At 46.3% G+C, this 19,475-nt stretch overlaps 1 protein-coding gene and 1 long non-coding RNA gene across 3 annotated transcripts in view; one reads left to right on the top strand and one right to left on the bottom strand.

The window, feature by feature from the left end:
- The window catches only part of CACNA1I (calcium voltage-gated channel subunit alpha1 I), a 2,078,868-nt gene that overhangs the window by 237,186 nt on the left and 1,822,207 nt on the right, over positions 1 to 19,475 (top strand).
- LOC120945427 lies at positions 139 to 703 on the bottom strand. 2 transcript variants are annotated; one of them, XR_005750568.1, is made up of 3 exons: positions 619 to 703; positions 322 to 519; positions 139 to 179 (listed from the first exon to the last, which is right to left on the bottom strand). It is a non-coding gene; the product is annotated as an uncharacterized LOC120945427 (long non-coding RNA). The 2 variants fall into 2 exon arrangements; XR_005750567.1 differs by lacking the exon at positions 139 to 179 and having other exon boundaries at positions 321 to 519.

Below are 19,475 nucleotides of genomic sequence, written 5' to 3'. Positions count from 1 at the left end.
TAGTGACAACATTATTTAAAAAAATGAAAAATTCCAGGATAGAGAAAATTATTACTGCTAGAGGATCACCACACACCCCAGGACTAGGCTAAGGGTATAGGTGATCATTTATCCGACGCGTTTCAGATGTCTCAATAATACATCTTTCTTCAGGGAATAGAAAGCAGCAAGAGTTTTTCCTAAAACAAAAGAAGGGTATATAATAACATACATATAAAGTATATACCTGTGACCAAAGATTTGTTTTTTGACATTTGCAGCATGTAGAGAAGAGGGGGGAGAGATGGAAAGCTCAATATGTAAAAGGAAAGTGGAACTCACCCCTTTCCAGACACAGAGCGCCTAGATCATCCCCATGGAGCTTGTGTGTGAGCCGCAATCAGGGCAAACAAACCAGATGGTGTACTTAATGTCCATAACGATCCCCCAATCCAGAGGACTCCATAACCATGGGGGGGTGGAGTAACATAAGTCTCCACAAAGGAGTCAGCAGTCATAGAACAATAGAAGGTGTAATGGCTGGGGAGAGATTTAGGTAAATATGTACAGGGAGGGTATTAGATTCTTCACTAAAAAGTGAGACCAAAAATAGAAACAAACTCCCTAAAGTGTACTTACCACTCCCAGTGCATCAGCTCAAATAAAGGTGAACAACCATTCCAGTCAAAGAAACCAAACTTGACCAGAAGACAAAATAACCTCCCGGTTGCCCGAAAAATCTCACCTCACTTAGAGGTATTCATCTTTTTCACATAATCCCAATGTTGGAAAAGCACTAGAATAGATCTATTGATTAAAATAATTAAAGGGTGGACAAGCAGAAAGGTTATTTATTTATAATGATTATACTGCACAATAAGAAAGGGGACATTATAGAGAATTTAGACTGCAGGCATGGTACAGGAGACAATCAGACTGTATGGTACAGGAGACAGCCAGAGACTGTATGGTACAGGAAACAGCCAGAGACTGTATGGTACAAGAGACAGTGTGGGAGAGGAGCTGGATGGACAGCACATGGAGAAGGGAGAGAGCCCCGCTGCTTAGTGCAACAGAATACCACTGTACAGTGTCTATATACAGAGTCCCTCCTTTCTCTGTGTCAGGTCACCTGTGGCCAGGTGACAAGTGCACCCTGTTAGGGTCAGGGATGCACCACATGGTAGTGAACCCTATAGCCGACTGCTGCGAACAGAGGAAGCGTGAGCCCAAGATTCCCCAGGGCACGGAGTCTAAGACCCAGCTTGGTGTTCACCAGAGCCTCTTGTGGTGAGGATGGCCTTAGCTGCAGCTGGATCCAGGTCGCGACCCCTGGCGTCCCCTAGGTCACGCTCAGTAGGGAGAGAGGGGAAGCAGCCACTGAGAACACAAGGGATAATGATGGGTAAGCCGGGGTCGGGGCAACAGGCAGACTAGGGTAACCAAGGGACAGGCCAAAAGGTCAGGGTCACAGGCAAACAAGAGTAGTCAGGGACGAGCCAAAATCGGCAGACAGGAACTCAAGCTACAAACAAAGTTGAACAGTACTGCAGACCTGCAGTGCAACAGTTAATATAGACTTCCTGGGATGGCCTGGGGTGGGGGCCATACAGGAAGGAGAGATGATAAAAAGACAGCCAGAACAGAGTCAGGCCTCTAACGAACACATGGAGACAGGTAAGCTGCCAGACTTTATTGCATATCCATGACAGTACCCTCCCTCCTATGGCCCCTCCCCAGCCCGGTCTCAGGCTTAAAGGGAAATCTCAGATGAAACCTCCTCAACAGACGAGGTGCAAAGACCTCAGATGCAGCGATCCAAGATGCCTCCTCAGGACCAAACCCTCTCCAATGCACAAGATACTGAAGAATGCCTCTGCAGAGACGAGAATCCAGAACATTGACCAGAACCGAAGTAGAGAGAGGATGAGAGGATTTATTGAGGACCAAAGACCTTTTGGGAATAAGCAAGGGCACGAGAGGATCAACAGGAATCTGAGGAGAGTTCCCCAAACCCTTAAAGATGAACTGGGCAACTAGCACAGGACCATCAGACTGGGCAGAGGTCAGAGGAACCCTGAGATCAGGTTGGTTAGAAGGTGACATAACACAGGAGTCAAGCTGGATAGGAGGAAAACCAGCAGAATGCAGAGAGCCCCTTAGACAGGTTTGAATGGATGTAATAGTACAAGGATGAGGCAAGGTTGCAGAAGGTCCTGAACAAGAAAAGGTAGGAAAATCACTGGGCATGTGCTGGCCTGGCATAGCTGATGCAGAGGCCAACTGAATAGCATAGTCAGGTGTAGTGACTACCCGAATCGCACCACAAGGCGTAGCGACTGGGGAACTTGCAGACAAGTTAGCCTGGCTGTGCGTTTTAGGGACAGACAAAGGTAAACTGGAGGGAATGATCGGCTCAGGTTCACAGGCAGGCTCCTCACCCAGAGTGCCACATGGGCTAGAAAGTGCATCAGCCTGACTATTGCAGGACACATCCCGGACACCACTACATGCAGTAGGAAGAGCAAAAGATACTGGAATGGTGGCAACAGAAAGTTTATTTTTTGGGCAAACTTGGGTAGGCAGGATGTGGAACAGGAGGGACCCCAAGCCAGGATCTTTCCGGCAGTCCAGTCAATGTGTGGAGAATGGAGCCTTAACCAAGGAAGACCCAAAATGATAGGAGCTGAGGCCTCAGGTAGGATAAGGAAGGATATCCACTCCTGGTGAAGTGTCCCTACTGACATCTTAACTGGGAGTGTCTGGAAGGGAATAGGACCCCCTTGGAGAACAGTGCCATCAATCGCCAAGACCAACAATGGCGTGGTGAGGGGCAAGAGGGTAAGTCTCATGGACGATGTGATTTCCCAGTCCATGAAGTTGCCAGCGGCTCCGGAATCCAGATATGCCGAGACCGAATGAGAAGAAGCACCAGGATGAAGGGACACAGAAAGAAGAAGACGAAAAGGTGAAGGTGATATTTCTGGGTCCAATACTCCACCTTCCAGATGTATTGAACCCGAGCGTTTCCCTGGGCGAAGAGAGCAAGTGTCACGAAAATGACCTTTGCCCCCACAGTAGAGACACAGGCCCTGAGTTCTGCGCTTAGCACGTTCCTCGGGAGATAGCCTGGTCCAACCCCAGCTGCATGGATTCCTCAGCTGGCAGGAGATGCTCCTCGGGTCGAAGAGAGGGGAGCTCAGGCTGACTAAGGACCAAGGAATGCTGGCGTCGCCTTTCTAGGGTCCTTTCCTGAAAGCGAATATCGATCTGGTTACACAAGGAGATCACTCCGTCCAGATCAGTGGGGATGGTTCTTCCTGCTAATTCATCCTTCACTCTATCAGAAAGGCCATGCAAAATGGTTGCGACTAAGGCCTCATTGTTCCAGCTCAATTCAGCTGAGAGGATATGGAACTGAAGAGCATATTGTCCCACTGAACGGGATTCTTGGCAGAGACGTAAAAGGGCGCTGGCCGCTGAAGAGACACGAGCCGGTTCTTCAAAGCTATTCCGAAAAAGTTTCAAGAAAACAGACAGGCTAGAAATCACTGGATCATTTGATTCCCACAGAGGGGCTACCCAGGCTAAGGCTTCCCCGGAAAGGAGGGAAATTATATAGGCTACCTTTGCCCGATCAGACAGGAAGTTTTGAGGCTGAAGCTCAAAATGAATGGTGCATTGGCTAAGAAACCTCCTGCAGGCCTTGGAGTCTCCAGAAAAACGAATTGGAGGTGGTAGTTTCAGTGAATGCGACTCTGCGACTGGTGCGACAGGCGCAGCCACTGGTTGTACTTGGGGTTGTGGATTCAGGGTTCCCAACAAAGTCTGAAGCTGTTCAAAGTGGGAAACCAGATCCTGTAGAAAACACATCACCTGAGTCCAATTAGCTTCATGCGTCTCGAGTCTGTGAACAATGCCCTGTGATGGATCGTCTGTGGGGAGCGGCATGTCGGCCGGGTTCATGGCTGTTCAAACTGTCAGGTCGCGACCCAGTTAGGGTCAGGGATGCACCACAGGGTAGTGAACCCTATAGCCGACTGCTGCGAACAGAGACGAAGCGTGAGCCCAAGATTCCCCAGGGCGCGGAGTCTAAGACCCAGCTTGGTGTTCACTAGAGCCTCTGGTGGTGAGAATGGCCTCCACTGCAGCTGGATCCAGGTCGCGACCCCTGGCGTCCCTTAGGTCACGCTCCGTAGGGAGAGAGGGGAAGCAGACACTGAGAACACAAGGGATAGTGATGGGTAAGCCGAGGTCAGGGAAACAGGCAGACTAGGGTAACCAAGGGACAGGCCAAAAGGTCAAGGTCACAGGCAAACAAGAGTAGTCAGGGACTAGCCAAAATCGGTACACAGAAAGGTTAACGTATCACACGGCAGACAGGAACTCAAGCTACAAACAAAGTTGAACAGCACTGCAGACCTGCAGTGCAACAGTTAATATAGACTTCCTGGGATGGCCTGGGTGGGGCCATACAGGAAGGAGAGATGATAAAAAGACAGCCAGAGCAGAGTCAGGCCTCTAATGAACACATGGAGACAGGTAAGCTGCCAGACTTTATTGCATATCCAAGACACTCAGCATTCAGCCCGGGAGAGCCCAGACCCAGCACTTTGTGTGGTTGTGAGTCAGAGCTGGAGGAGGGAGGTGTGCAGCACGGATTGCAGAGACAAGGCTTGTGGGCTGTTAGGACAGTCAGCCCGGAGTTTCATCGGAATCGGCGGCCCCTAGCGATGTCACTGGTAGGAGGAGACGGGGGTGGCAATGTCTGGAGGGGAGGAGGAGGTGGTCCACTCCCAAGATGACGTCACTTCCGGTATCGGTTTCGGTATCGGAGCATTTTCGCAAGTACCGATACTAACGAAAATGCCTAGTATCGGCACCGATACCGATACCTTTATTGGTATCGGTGCAACTCTAGCAGCTACTTATTAGCCTCTCCTGTGTTAGTGTTGGTTTGCGCATTAGTATCCTTACCTTCAAGAATACTTGTATTACCTGCATGTTTGCATACCTGGGTACCTGCATACTTACATACTTACGGGGTTGTATAGCAGTGGACCAACATTGTCTAGGCCTGCATCCTTGTGGAACTGCTTATTAGTTTGTCTAATACAGTCACTTTAGTATGTATCTGTTAGACTAGCTAAATTACTTAGAAGGGTGCCACCGCCCTCAGGTTCAGTCGTCTGGCAATGTTCATGTCTCCTGTTGAACCAATGGCATCAGGGTGATTTGAGCCACTGTGGCGCCTGATCTCCGATCAAGCCTGGTTACTACTTGGATGGGAGACTGCCCAGGTTTTCCTCCTAAGTGAAGGGGGCATCTGAGGTTTCTGTGTTTGAGAGTATCTCGGACCAAAAGATTTTAGAGCAGTCTCTGAGGTGGTTGCTCCTACCTTAGCCGGGTCAGTCTTTGCATTGATTTGGGTCTTGGAGCAAAAGTTATGGGCTCATTATTGTAAAACAATTAAATTGTAGCAGCTTCAAAACTGAATAGGGACAGGAGGTCTATCTTTAGATCTCAATCCGCTTGGCATCCTTCTGCTTCACATAGGCTCAGTCTGCTCAGTGATCACTTCTCTGCAAGAGGAAAATTACGGGGCCCATAATTATCAGGAAACACACAGCTTGATGTGCCGGGTTGTTTCCAGCCTCACCAAAGATTTCTGTAATTGCAGTTGAAAGTCGTCTGTTTTCTTTTTTGTGACCATCCCTCGGGGTGGCCACAGCGTCTGAGGTTAACAAAGCTCCTAGCTCCAGTGCTGGACTTGCTAAAAATGCAGGGTGGTGTCAATCTCAGTATACCTCAATAACCTTTTGATCAGGAAGCAGTTGGTCCAGCTATCCCTTGAATATATTTTGCAGCAGGAAGCTGTATCTAGGTTGAAGGACATTCCATATGTACAGTCCTACTCCAGGTCTTGGAGAGGATTATTTTCTCTCTCTGTCTGGAACTTGAAAATCCAGGCATTGGATTGCCAGAGGGCTCTGTTCCTGGGGTGTTGCACAGCTAAAGATTAATGGTTGATGGTTCGGAATCTAGAAAGGTTGAATTCTTCCTTTCAGATATTGGAAGATAATAGCCACTGATGCCAGTTTCTCCATTTGGTAGGGTGGCTATACTTTGGACTATATATATATATATATATATATATATATATATATATATATATAGTTCAGTGGACTATACTGCTCATAAATATCTTTGAGCTTTTGGGCAGTACGCCTTGCTCTGGATTATGGTACAAACCAGTTGTAGGTTCTATGTGGGAAAGCCTCTGCAGGGGCATATATATCAACCACCAGGGCGGCACCAGGAGTCATACAGCTCATAAAGGTGAACCACATTCTGTACAGCACAAGGACTGTCGCTATCATCCGTGCATATTCCAGGTATAGATAGTGGCAAAAGGAACTCTGCAGGGGAATCTACTAAATTCCAAGTTCTACAACAAGTTGGGACAGGTTGTGTCTGAGGGGAAGGTGCACTGGTAACACCTTAAGGACCAGTTCTTCCTTATTTGAGGCTTCCCTCTGTTTCAACTTCTCCCACATATTTTGCGAAGAATCCGGGAGGTGCTATGGACTTGTTGCACAAAGCCCTCCTATATTGATGCTTTGTTTGTTTAATTCCTTGTCCCTAGGTGGTTGTTACAGTAACATAGTCAGGTTGAAAAATACACAAACCCATGCAGTTCAATAAACAAACATATGGCCCATTGTCAAATTTGCTAAATTTGGGAGCTCTTTTTAAAAACAATCTACACCAGGGATCCTCAAACTACTGCCTTCCAGCTGTTGCAGAACTACACATCCCATTAGGCATTGTAAAAGTCTGACATTCACAGACATGACTAGGCATGATGGGAATTGTAGTTCCTGAACAACTGGAGGGCCATAGTTTGAAGACCCATGATCTACACAGTTGGCCAGAGCTTTTTTTTTTTTTTTTTTTTTTACAGCTCTTACTGTGAAGAAGCCTCCTTGTGCTTTGTAATGGCCTTACAGTAACTAAATCTTCACAGATTTTACTATTTGGAACACATATGTATTTATACATGGAGATCATATCCCCCCCCCCTGAAAAAAAAAAATCAGTTAATTTTTACTGGTAGCTGAAATTTTCCATGCTTTGTATCAGTTTGGTTGCCCATCTCCAAACCTTTGCTGATTCCCCAATATCCTTTTTGACCTGGTGCCCATAACTGCACTGCATATTCCAGATGAGGCCTTACTAATGCTTTGCACATGGGGAGAATTCTGTTTTTGAGTCTATACCTGTTTAATGACAAGAAGGTATGTTGCTTGCTTAAGAAAGTGGATCATCTGCACGCACAGAAATGCTACTTTAATCCCAAACTCTACTATGCTATGAAAACAGTTTCCCCCTTCCTGATTTTTTTTTTACACATGTCACATTTAAATCATTCAGATCATCAAACAAATGTTGATGATGCACAAAGATAACCCGAGTAAATACAAAATGCAGTTTTTAAATGATGATTTCATTTATTAAGGAAAGAAAATCTGTCCAAATCTGCCTGATCCTATGTCAAAAAGTAATCCCCCCGCCCCCCAAACTAAATCATGAATGAACTGTGATTAGCCAGATTTTTTGGAAAGTTGAGTTAAATTTCACTTGCCACACCCAGGCCTGATTACAAGAACAGATGTGAAACAAATTAATTGACAGGTATCAGTCTGGAAAGGGTTACAAAGCTATTTATAAGGCTTTGGGACTCTAGCGACCCACGGTTAGAGTCATTATCCACAAATGGAGAAAACTTGGAACAGTGGTGAACCTTCCCAGGAGTGGCTGGCCTACCAAAAATACTCCCAAGAGCACTACGACTCATCCAGGAAGTCATAAAAGAACCCAGAGCAACATCTAAAGAACTGCAGACCTCTCTTTCCTCAGTTAAAGTCAGTGTTCATGATTCAACAATAAGAAAGAGACTGGGCAAAAATAGCAACCATAGGAGAGTTCCAAGGTGAAAGCCACTGCTGACCAACACAAAGGCTCATCTCACATTTGCCCAAAAAATCTTAATTATCCCCAAAATGTTTGGGCAAATATTCTGTGGACCGATGAGACAAAATAAACTTTTTGGAAGCTGTACATCCCGTTACATTTGTTGTAAAACTAACACAGATTTTCATAAAAGAACATCACATCAACAGTCAAACATGGTGATGTTAGTGTGATGGTCATATTTGGCAGCTTCAGGACCTGGACAACTTCCCATAATTGATGGAACCATGAATTCTGCACTCTACCAGAAAATCCTGAAGGAGAATGTCCAGCCATCAATTTGTGACCTCAAGCGCACTTGGGTTATGCAGCAGGACAATGATCCAAACCACACCGGCAAGTTCACCTCTGAATGGCTCAAAAAAATATATATATATATTAGGGTTTGGAGTGGCCTAGTCAAAGTCCGGAAAATCTGAGATGCTGTGGCATGACCTTAAACAGGCCACTCATGCTCAAAAACCCTCTGTGGCTGAATGGAAACAATTCTGCAAAGAAGATAGAGCCAAAATTCTCATTGCCAGTTATTGCAAATGCTTGATTGCAGTTGCTGCCAACGGTGGCACAACCAGTTATTAGGTTTAAGGGGCAATTCCTTTTTCACATAGGACCAGGCAGGTTTGGACAGCTTATTTCCCTTAATAAATTAAATCTTCATTTAAAAACTGCATTTTGTATTCACTCGGGTTATCTTTGGCCCCGTACACACGAGAGGATTTATCCGCGGGAATGGTCCTCCGGACCGTTTCCGCGGATAAATCCTCTGGCGGATTTTGATCTGATGGTTGTAATAACCATCAGATCAAAATCCGCGCGGAATTCCCTCCGCGGTGACGTGTCGCGCCGTCACCGCGATGATGAAGCGGCGACGTGCGCAACGCTGTAATATAAGGACTTCCACGCATGCGTCGAATCATTACGACGCATGCGAGGGACGGACGGATTGATCCGGTGAGTCTGTACAGACCACCAGATCAATCCGCTGGACTGGATTCCAGCGGATAGATTTCTTAGCATGCTAAGAAATTTTTATCCGCTGGAAATCCATCGGCCGGAAAAATATCTGCAGATAAATATCCGCTGGATCGTACACACCAGCGGATCTATCCGCTGAAACCGATCCGCGGATAAATTCCAGCGGATAGATCCTCTCGTGTGTACGGGGCCTTTGTGTAATAATATTTGTTTGATCTGAATCATTTACTGTATGTTTGCCAAATATGCCAAAAAAATGTAATCACAAAGGAGCAAATACTTTTTCACACACTGTATGTCATGTATAAATAGGTTAAAAAGTAAGATTCCCAAAACTGAACCCTAGACCATTCAGCGTATGAATGAATAATCACTCCTCTCTGAAGTTAGCCAGCTTTCTACCCATATACAAATATAATTTTATAAGCCTGTAGACTTTAACAAAGAACTTGAGCCCTCTTGATCAAGTATTTGTCGCCCCCCAACCGGCATTGCCATTTTCAAATGTCTGGCATATATGCAGATGCACCAAAAGGATTTGCCCAGCCTTTGGAACTATTCAGAAATCTTCTGTCAGGTCACCTGAGTCCAGGTGACAGATGCACCCCGTTGGGGTCTGCAGTGCATCGCAGGGTAGCGGACCCTATGGCTTACTTCTGCAGATGGAGCTCTAGGTGATACACGAGAGCAAATACTCTGTAGTACCAACACGGATGGCACTAGGAGCTAGAACATGAGATTTTCCAGGCCGCGGAATCTAATAGCCAGCGGGTGTTCACCAGAGGCCCCTAGTGGTGGGGATGGATTTAGCTGCAGTCTGGCTCCAGGTCGCGATCCTTAGGGCCTCCCAGCCCACACTCATGGTAGACTACAGGGAGGTAGAGAGGAAGCAGCAGACTGCGACAACAAAGGATACTCAGGAGATAGCCAAAAGACCGAGCAACAAGCAGGTAAGGATAGTCAAGAACAAGCCACAACCGGTAACTGGAATCAGACAAAGAACACACAGCAAGTAGCACACGGAAGCCAAACACAATATTGATCAGCAGGGCTGCCTTTCAGTGCATAGGTTAATATAGAGTTCCCTGATAGGGGCTGGAGTGGAACCATGCTTTGAGGAGAGATTACTTAAGCAGCCAGGTGAGAATGTGAGAATGGCTGGCCTCTTAAGCTTAACACATGGAGAGGTAAGCTCTCCCTTCCCTTGCCTGGGCTCAGGTTTAGAGGGAAACTTTAGTTGAAACCTCCTCAACAGTCGAAGTGCAAAGACCTCAGATGCAGTGATTTAAGACCCAGTGGCGGCCCGTCCATAGGGACGCACGGGCGCCGCCCCCTCCCACAGTCACACAAAAAAAAACGGGCCCTTTAAGAACTTTTATTCGGCTAAAATGTCATTTTGAAATTTTAACCGCAGTTCTGGCGGCCGTCTATAGAGGGCGCTGCAGCGCCACCCCCTCTCGCAAATAACACACATTCGTGCATAAATGCACGAATGTATGTTATTGGTTGGTTGCCAGCTGCCTGGTCTATTCATATAACCCAGTGTTTCTCAATTCCAGTCCTCAGGCCCCCCCAACAGGTCAGGTTTTCAGGATTTCCCTCAGATGAAAAGGCTGTGGTGATTACTAAGGCAGTGAAACTGATCAAATCACCTGTGCAAAATAATGGAAATCCTGAAAACCTGACCTGTTGGGGGGGCCTGAGGACTGGAATTGAGAAACACTGATATAACCGGACGTGGGACGCTGGTTACCCGAATAGCGGCAGCTGGTTGGCTGAGGGGAACTGCCTATCAAAGCCAGCGGCTCTGATAGGCTTTTCTCCAGCTCTCGGATGTCTATACTCGGAGCGCAGGCAATCTGCGCTCCTTGCATAGGACAAACGACCGTTTCAGCCAATCAGGTTCCCGGATTCTGGTTATCAGGAACCTGATTGGCTGAAGCTTCACCACAGCGGGAGAAGACATCGAGGGAGGACATGGAATCCTCAGGTAAGTGCTTTTTACAGGGAAAGGGGCACAGTGACATCATGGGGCACAGTGGTGACAAAGGGCACAGAGGTGACAATTGGCACAGTGGCATCATGGGGCACAGAGGTGACAAAGGGCACAGAGGTGACAATTGGCACAGTGGCATCATGGGGTACAGTGGTGAGTGACAATGGGCACAGCGGCATCATGGGGCACAGAGGTGACAATTGGCACAGTGGCATCATGGGGCACAGTGGTGACAAAGGGCACAGAGGTGACAATTGGCACAGTGGCATCATGGGGCACAGTGGTGAGTGACAATGTGCACAGTGGCATCATGGGGCACAAAGTGGTGACAATTGGCACAGTGGCATCATGGGGCACAGTGGTGACAATTTAAGGGCACAGTGGTAACAATTGAGGGGCACAGTGGCTGTGTTTGATGGCATGGCACAGTGGTGACAATTGATGGAACAGTGGCTGCGTTTGATGGCATGGCACAGTGACTGCGTTTGATGGCATGGCACAGTGGTGACAATTGATGGCACAGTGGCTGCGTTTGATGGCACAGTAGCTGTGTTTGATGGCATGGCACAGTGGTGACAATTGATGGCACAGTTGCTGTGTTGCATGGCACAGTGGTGACAATTGATGGCACAGTTGCTGTTTGATGGCATGGCACAGTGGTGACAATTGATGGAACAGTGACTGCATTTGATGGCATGGCACAGTGGTGACAATTGATGGCACAGTTGCTGTGTTTGATGGCATGGCACAGTGGTAACCATTTATGGCACAGTGGCTGCATTTGGTGGCATGGCACAGTGGTGACAATTGATGGCACAGTTGCTGTGTTGCATGGCACAGTGGTGACAATTGATGGCACAGTGGCTGTGTTTGATGGCATGGCACAGTGGTGACAATTGATGGCACAGTTGCTGTTTGATGGCATGGCACAGTGGTGACAATTGATGGCACAGTGACTGCATTTGATGGCATGGCACAGTGGTGACAATTGATGGCACAGTTGCTGTGTTGCATGGCACAGTGGTGACAATTGATGGCACAGTTGCTGTGTTTGGCATGGCACAGTGGTGACAATTGATGGCACAGTGGCTGCATTTGGTGGCATGGCACAGTGGCTGCATTTGATGGCACAGTGGCTGCATGTGATGGGCACAGTGAGGCTGCAATTTTTTTTTTTTCGTTTGCGCCCCCCCCAAAAATTTTGAGCACCAGCCGCCACTGTTAAGACCTCTCCTCAGGACCAAACCCTTTCCAATGAACAAGGTACTGAAGAATGCCTCTACGGAGCCAGGAATCCAGAATTTGACTAACCTTGACTAACTCCTGATTATCCTTTGAGATCAGGGCCGCGGTAGGGAGAGGATGAGAGAACTTATTGAGGACTAAAGGTTTCAGAAGGCCACATGGAAAGAGTTAGAGCTTTTGAGGCTTTTAGAAATCTGGAAACCGGATTCAGTTTATAGGTTATAGTGTACAGACCAATGAATCTTGGGGCAAACTTCAGAGAAGGAACTCAGAGCTTGATGTTCCTGGTGGACAGCCAGACTTTGTCCACTGGCTGTATAGAAGGTGGTTTATCAAGCGGCGGTCGGCAAAGCCTTTGAATTTGTCAGTAGCTGCCTGGAGGGGATAATGAACGTCACCACAAATGGAATTGAAAGACTCCTGAGCCATAGCCAAAGCTGGAATATTTGGAGAACAGGTCATGGGAAATGGGAGTTGAGAGTGTTTTCTGAGAACTGGTATTTACATGATTGTTGTGAGAGAATTCTGCCCACCGTAGTAGAGAGGACTAATCGTCATGATGACCAGAGACTAAGGTGCGAAGAAAGACCTCTAACTCCTGATTAACCCTCTGTCTGTCCATTGGATTGAGGGTGGTATAAAGAGGAAAAATCCAAGACAATATTGAGGGATTTGCAAAAGGCTCTCCAAAAATGAGGCGTAAATTGAACACCCCTGTCGGAAACAATATGAGAAGGAACCCCATGGAGGCGAAAAATTTCTCGAACAAAAAAGGGAACCAAGGCAGGAGCAGAAGGTAGACCAGAAAGAGGAACAAAATGAGTCATCTTGGATAGCCGATCGATTACCACCCAAATGACCTTATTATATCTGATGATAAAATCCATGGCAATGTGAGACAATGGCTCCTTAGGAATGGGCAAGGGCAGAAGAAGACCAGCAGGGACATGTGTGGAGGATTTAGACTGAGCACAGACATGACAAGCCTTAATGTAGTCTGACATCCAAGCGGAGATTAAGCTACCAGTAGTGATGACTGATGAGCAGAAAGGATCGGAGAAACCCAGCATGACCTGCCACCTTAGAATCATGTCCCCAACAAAGGATCTTAGCTCCTAGCTTCGTGGGGACGAAGGTCTTGCCAGGAGGAATTTTTGACTCCAGGGTGGTAGAATGGGCAACAATGCATGAGGTCGGAACAATCGGCTCAGGTTCAGGGGTGGACTGCTCGTCCAAAGTGTCAAATGACCTAGAGAGTGCATCAGCCCGACCGTTGCAAGGACCAGGTTTGTATGTAATCGTGAAATTAAAATGGGAAAAGAAAAGACTCCATCTGGCCTGCCTGGGATTCAGATGTTAGCATTCTGTAGGTACTGTAGATTCTTGTGATCAGTAAAAATTATTATGGAGTGAGGGGAACCCTCCAAGAAATGACGCCAGTCCTCTAACATTAATTTAATTGCAAGAAGTTTGCGATCGCCGATAGCATAATTTCTCTCTGCCTGAGAATTTGTTTTGGAGAAGAATGCACATGGTTGACATCTCTTCTCAAAGGATTAAGGAAGCACAGCTAGCACCCCTATTGAAGAAGCGTCTATATTAATAAAAAATGGATCCCCAGGATTAGGTCTCCTCGAGAGGTCCAGAAACAAAGGCCTGTTTCAGGTTGTGAAATGCAGAGACAGCTTCAGGAGGCCAGTGCTTGGCATTTGCACCCTTCTTGGTCAAAGCGATAATAGGCGCAGCAATGGAAGACTAATTCCTTATGAACTGCCTAAAATAATTAGTGAACCCAAGAAAGCGCTGTGTGGCCTTGAGGCTAGCAGGAAGAGGCCAGTTGGTAATGGCCAAGACCTTTCCATTATCCATATGAAGACCCAAACTCGAGATAAAGCATCCCAGAAACAGCACCTCAGAACATTCAAAAGAACCTTTTCTCCAGCTTGGCATACAGATTATTCTCTCTAAGGCGCTGAAGTACAGTGCGGACATGGTTTCTGTGGACAAGCAGATTTTCCGAAAAGATGAAAATGTCATCCAGATAGATGACAACAAAGTGGTACAGCAGATCCCTGAAGATTTCATTGACAACGTTTTGAAACACATCTGGGGCATTACACAAACCAAAAGGCATAACTTGGTGAAAATGGAGGCACCCTTCAATCTATCAAATAGCTCAGATATTAAGTCACTGCGTTTAACCCTCGATAGTCGATGCAGGGTCTCAAGGTACAATCCTTTTTGGCAACTAAAAAGAACCCTGCTCCTGCAGGCAATGAGGATTTCCACATGTAACCTCTCTAGATTCTCAGCGACATACTCTGACATGGCCTGGGTCTTTGGGATGGACAGAGGGTAGGTATGACCCATGGGCAGGGTTGCTCCAAGGACAAGGTCAATAGCACAGTCAAAAGCCCTGTGGGGAGGAAGCACCTCAGCTAATTTCTTACAGAATACATCCCGGTAATCACTGTATGCAGTGGAAAGATCAGAAGATACCGATGTGGTAGTAACCGGAAGTCTCTCCTTGGGGGCCACACCTTGAGAAGGCAGGACGAGAAACATGAGGGACCTCAAGTCAGGATCTGCCCAGAGACCCAGTCCACATGTGGAGGGTGGAGCTGTAGCCAGGGAAGGCCCAATGCAATGGATGTAAAAGCCTTGGGTAGAATGAGAAAGGATATCCACTCCTGGTGGAGTATCCCTACAGTCATCTTAAAAAGGTAGAGTCTGGAAGCAGATAGGACCACCTGGTAGAACAGTGCCATCAATTGAAGAGACTACCAGTGGCGTAGAGAGGGGTGAAAGGGTTAGCTTCATGGAAGAAGCAGTTCCCCAGTCCATAAAATTGCCAGCAGCCTGGAATCCAGATATGCAAAGATCGATTGAGAAAAAGCACCTACATTAAGGAACACTGGAAGAAGAAGATGAGAAGGTGATGTTTCTGGGTCCAATACTCAACCTTTCAGATGTATTAGACCCGAGCATTTCCCAGACGACGCGAGCAGGAGTCACGAAAATGACCCTTGCCCCCACAATAGAGACAAAAGCCCAGAGTTCTGCGCCTAGCATGTTATTCAGAGGTTAGTCTGGTCCGGCTCAGCTGTATAAGTTCCTCAGCAGGCAGAAGATGCTCCACGGGATGAAGGGAGGAGAGCTCAGACTGGCTAGGGCCCTGGGAGTGCTGGTGTTTTTTTTTTCTAGGGACCTCTCCTGAAAACGAATGTCGATCTGGTTACACAAGGAAATTAAATCGTCCAGACCGGCGGGGATGGCTCTTCCTGCTAATTCATCTTCCACTTGGTCAGAAAGGCCATGTATAAAGGTTGTAACCATGGTCTCATTGTTCCAGCTTAAATCAGAAGTAAGGATATGTTACAGAAGAGCATATTTTCCCACTGAAGAAGCTTCTTGGCGAAGACGTAAAAGGGCACTGATCACTGAAGAAACCCGAGCCGGCTCCTCGAAGATGTTAAGAAAGAGCTTCAAGAAGTCGAACAGGCTGGAAACCACAGGATCATTCTTCTCCCACAGGGGGGCCTGAAGCTGCTCAAAGTGGGATGTCAGATCCTGGAGGAATCGCATCACCTTAGTCTGATTTGATTCCTGGGTCTCAAGTCTAAGGACTATGCCCTGCAATGGATCATCTGTGGGTAGCGGCACGTCAGCTGGGTCCATGACTGATCAAACTGTCAGGTCATCTGAGTCCAGGTGACAGATGCACCCTGCTGGGGTCTGGAGTGCACCGCAGGGTAGCGGACCCTACGGCTGGCTGCAGCGGATGGCACTCTAGGTGATACACAAGAGCAAGTACTCGGTAGTACCTACACGGATGACACTGGGAGCTAAAGCATGAGATTTCCAAGGGCGCAGTATCTAAGAGCCAGCGGGTGTTCACCAGAGGCCCCTAGTGGTGGGGATGGATTTAGCTGCAGTCTGGCTCCAGGTCACAACCCCTAGAGCCTCCCAGCTCACACTCATGGTAGACTACAGACTGAGAAAACAAAGGATAGTCAGGAGATAGCCAAAAGGTCGGGACAACAAGCAGGTAAGGATAGTCAAGAACAAGCCAAGATCAGTAACTGGAATCAGCAGGGCTGGCTTGCAGTGCACAGGTTAATATAGAGTTCCCTGATAGGGGCTGGGGTGTAGCCATGCTTTGAGGAGAGATTACTTAAAGTGGTTGTAAACCCACTTTTTTTACTTTTACCTACAGGTAAGCCTATAACAAGGCTTACCTGTAGGTAAGGAGAATATCTTCTAAACCTGCATGGTTTAGGAGATATTCCCCTCGCAATGCGGGGCGGCGCATGCGCAGGGGGATCTACGGCGAAAGGACCGGCAACCGCCGGACCTTGCCGAGTTTTAAATCTCCCGCACGCACGCGCAGGAGTGACGTCATCGCCGCTCCAGCCAATCACAGCGCTGGAGCGGCGATACCCGGAAGACACGCTGAGGCAAGATGAAATCTCGCTCGGCGAGGACCAGGTAAGTGCTACACACCTCGTTCCGAGGTAAGTATTTCATAATGAGCTAATATGCGGTGCATATTAGCTCATTATGACTTTTGCCTTACAGGAGAAAATTTTTTTTTTTTGATGCGGGTTTACAACCGCTTTAAGCCACCAGGTGAGAGTGGCTGGCCTCTTAAGCTGAACACATGGAGAGGTAAGCTGACAAACAAACATTACTGCATATGCATGACACCTTCCAAGCTGTGCTCATGCATGTGCAGGGAAAGAGTTCACAGACCTCCTTCAATTCACCATTTTTACATGCTTGCACATGGAAACACACAACGCAGATGTGCCAAAAATCTCTGATGGGTCCCAAAGCCCAGCACAGTCCATTACCTCCTTTATGCATGCTTATACAATGTCCTTCTTGCCTAGGCTAGGAAGGAGAAGTACTGCCCTGCAACTCAAAAAATAGAAAAACACTTGTTTTTATCCAATTGTGGTGGATAGAGAGAGCTGGAGCCATGTACACGCACACTGTCTTTGGGTGTGAAGGTATGAATTATCTTCTCTATTTATCTCATTAGCCATGTGTGTTGAACTGTGCAAACTGCTTTTGCAAAAGCCATGACTATGGTATAACATAAATTACCCTTATCTGCTAAGACCCACATTTTTTACTCAACCTTTACCTTTAATAATGAACTGAGACCACTACTGTATTCTTTGGAGTAAAAAACTGGCCGTAGCAGCCTCCATTTATTTTAAATAACCTTTTTTAAATATTAAATAACATTAAATAACATTTTCCACACATAAACCTATGTATACCTAAGATACAATTTTAACACTACTGGTGCTGGACTTTGCAGGCACATTAACACCACTTGTGACCATTTTAAACCTTTTGAGCACTGCGGTACCTAACTCTGGTCTTAGGCCTCAAGCCGACAAACTGACTCAGAGACGACCAACTGACCGCAGTGCCCCCCATTAACCAACTTTCCAGCTACACCTTGGTAGACTGGACTAACCGCCCCTTCAGAACCCATACCACCTCTGGGTAATGGCATCCACTTTAGGGTAATTTCTTCTCCTGCAAAGTCCAAAACACCCGCCGCCGCCACAACATCATAATTTCGCACCTGTGTGGGAGAGACAAAAACAAGGAAAGCACCACAAACCCACAAACACCGTATAACATACCTTTACTATCCCAGCAAACCAATTACCCCCCCTAACATAACCAACATAGGGAGGGTGGGTGGGAAACTTCTCTCCTCGTGTGTTACCTGGGAAGCGTGGGGAGGAGGAATTTATAACCTTCCCTCCCCCTAGCTCTGCTTCCCTGCTAATCACTCCCACCAAACCAGAGCAGGGTTTTGTTAACCCTATCATGGCCGGCCCTGCGCCTATTGCAGGTTCTGTCTTTGCTCCGGGCCTCTCTTGACTATGGTATAACATAAATTACCCTTATCTGCTAAGACCCAAATTTTTTACTCAACCTTTACCTTTAACCACTTCCATACTGGGCACTTAAACACCCCTCCTGCCCAGAGCAATTTTCAGCTTTCAGCACTCTCACACTTTGAATGACAATTACTCAGTCATGCAACACTGTACCCAAATGATTTTTTTGTCCTTTTTTTCATACAAATAGAGCTTTCTTTTGGTGGTATTTGATCACCTCTGGGTTTTTTATTTTTTGCGCTATTAATGAAAAAAGACCGAAAATTTTGAAAAAAAATGTTTTTTTCTTAGTTTCTGTGATAAAATTTTGCAAATTATTAATATTTCTTCATAAATTTGGGCCACAATTTATACTGCTACATGTCTTTGATAAAAATAACCCACATTATTTTGGAAATTATTTGGTCTGTGTGAAAGTTTTAGAGTCTACAAGCTATAGTGCAAATCATAAAAATGTATCACATCTGATCACACCTGATGTACTGAAGGCCTATCTCATTTCTTGAGACGCTAACAAGCCAGGAAAGTTCAAATGCCCCCCAAATAACCCCTTTTTGGAAAGTAGACATTCCAAGGTATTTAAGAGGCATGGTGAGTTATTTGAAGTTGTATTTTTTTCCCACAATACTTTGCAAAATTAAGATTTTTATTTTTTATTTCAAAATGTTCTCAAAATTGTCATTGTATTAGCTTATTTCTCTCACATAGCATGTACATAGCAAAAATGACACCCCAAAATACATTCTGCTACTCCTTCTGAGTAGAACGATACCCCATGTGTGAGACTTTTTTACTGCCTAGCCACATACAGAGGCCCAAAATGCAGGGAGCGCCATCAGGGGTTTTAGGAGCATAAATTGCACATCTAACTAGTTGACTACCTATTACACTTTTGAAGGCCCTGGAACACCAGGACAATGGAATTACCCACAAAATGACCCCATTTTGAAAAGCTAACACCCCAACGTATAATCTATGAGGCATAATGAGTCTTTTGAACGGTTCATTTTTTTCCAGAAGTTTTTGGAACATGTGGAAAAAAAAATGAAAACGCATTTTTTTACACAAAGTTGTCCATTGATAAGATATTTCCAACACATAGCATGTACATAGCAAAAATTAAACCCCAAAATAAATTCTGCTACTCCTCCTGAGTACAACGATACCACATGTGTGAGACTTCTACACAGCCTGACCACATACAGAGATCCAACATGCAAGGAACACCGTCAGGTGTTCCAGAGACACATAGCATGCACATACCAAGAATTACACCCTAAAATCAGAGCTTTTTTTCTCAGAAAATAGGTGCAGGAACT

This window comes from Rana temporaria, chromosome 7, assembly GCF_905171775.1.
Source record: "Rana temporaria chromosome 7, aRanTem1.1, whole genome shotgun sequence".
NCBI lineage: Eukaryota > Metazoa > Chordata > Amphibia > Anura > Ranidae > Rana > Rana temporaria.
Note: the sequence above shows the minus strand (reverse complement) of the source record. Positions and strands in the feature narration are given on the sequence as shown.